This window comes from Dipodomys spectabilis, unplaced genomic scaffold (genome assembly GCF_019054845.1).
Source record: "Dipodomys spectabilis isolate Male_0828 unplaced genomic scaffold, ASM1905484v1 ptg000070l, whole genome shotgun sequence".
NCBI classification, from domain to species: domain Eukaryota; kingdom Metazoa; phylum Chordata; class Mammalia; order Rodentia; family Heteromyidae; genus Dipodomys; species Dipodomys spectabilis.
The window spans coordinates 6937258-6939251 of record NW_024870747.1 but is presented as its reverse complement, the minus strand read 5'-3'; positions in this window follow the sequence as shown (position 1 = coordinate 6939251).

Genomic DNA, 1994 nt, shown 5'->3' with positions numbered 1-1994 from the left:
AAACTTTGTACCAGCATGGGCAGGAAAGTCCATGATATCTCCAATTATAACCACTAAAAAGCTGAGATTAGTAGAGCCTTAAGCAAAACAGTACAAGTTCAAGGAACAGGTCTCACACACAGACACACACACACACACACACACACACGTCTTATGAACTTTCCTACATGGTCTGGCCTTTAAATATTATCCTCAGATTTTAGCTTCCTTTGTAACTAGAATTAGAGTTATGAGCCATCAGTGATTGGCTGTTTGTCTCATTGAAGCCTCGGTTATTGGTTCTTCTCTTCTTCTACCCTTCTTTACATTTATTAATTTCATTGTTTTGGTTGTGCTGCTCCTGGAGCAGGAACTCATGCAATTCCTGGACAGTTTCAGGAAGCTGTGGTCTGACCTTCATAGTTCAAAGCCATGTTGAGAAGGAAAGTCTAAGATCCTTACCTCCAATTAACAGCCAGAAACCTGGGAGTAGTACAGTTCTAGCCCCAGGATGGCCCACAAACAACTGTCTTCTGGACTATCCTGCTTGGATTGGCCTTTACACTGGATTCCCATATTTCTGCCTCCTGATGTTTTAGAATTACAGGAATGAGTCACCAGCACCAGACTCTCTTCTTATGACTATTTTTGTGATCCTGAGGCTGGATCTCTGTGCCAGGGCACTGTTTCATAGCTTTCTCACTCAAGACTGGTGCTTTACACCTCCAATCACAGCTTCACTTCTGTTTTCTTGTTTGTTTGTTTTGCTGGTGATTTGATGATGAGACACCATAACCCTCAGATTTTTATCTATCTTTGTATCTAGGATTACACACATGAAACAAAAACTCATGCTCATTTTGAAAATTTAGTTGGATTTTCCAACACATATTTTAATTTCGATCTTTTTTATTTCCACATGTATGCTTAGCTTGGGGCTATAATTCAGAGCCTATGTATTGTCCCAGTAATGTTTTTTCTCGTCTATCTTTTTTATTTATTTATTTTTCTTTTTACTGTGAAAATGCCATACAAAGGGTTCACAATTACATGAGCAAGTAATGAGTACATTTCTTATCAAGCATTGTTACCTCCTCCTTTGTTTCCCCTTCCCATCCCTAGCCATCTTCCCACCCCCCCCCCCATCGCCCTGACAACCACCCTCGTGAGCCAAAGTTGTAAATTTGTTTTTCAACATAACATCTTGTACATCTCATTGTTGCAATGGGTCCACCTGTATCCCTATTTTTTTTTTTTTTTTTGCCCATCATGGGGCCTGAACTCTGGTCCTGGGCCCTGTCCTTCAGCTCTTCAGCTTGAGGCTAGAGCCCTACCATTTGTGCTATAGTGCCACATCTGGCTTTTTCTGCTTATGTGTTGCTGAGGAATTGAACCCAGGGCATCATGAATGCAAGGCAAGCACTGGGCCATTGAGTCAGCTTCCCAGTTCAGTCCCACTATATTTTTAATGCTAGACCTCTAATATGTGAGCCACAGCTCAATTCGGGGCTTTGTTTTTAAACCATATTTGCCTAATTAGAGTTGAGTCCATGGACTCCCCTGTCTTGGCTGGCCTTGAACACTGATCCTCAGATGTGAGACCCTTGAGTAACTACAAGAACAAATGTAACCTATTTCAGTTTTGCTCATTTTAACCTCTGAAATTGGCTCTCTCTTTTCTTCTTCCACCTTTCTTTTCATTTATTTATTTTATTCTTGTGTATACTGTTCCTGGAGATTGATCTAAAGGTGTCGGTAATGTCCCCAAATCATTGTCACATTTCTGCCATTGGAGCCACACGTCAAGCTCCAGCTGTTTTTTTTTCTTCTTCTTTTGCGGGGTTCATTGGAGATAACAGTCTAATGGAAATTACAGAATGATTCAGGGAGCTGAAATCTGAGGATCAAAGTTTGAAGCCAGCCTGCAAAGGAAATTCCATGATACTCTTTATCTCCAATTAGCTGGTAGTGATTCCACTAATGAGATTGATAAAACTCCAACCTAGAGTAAAGTA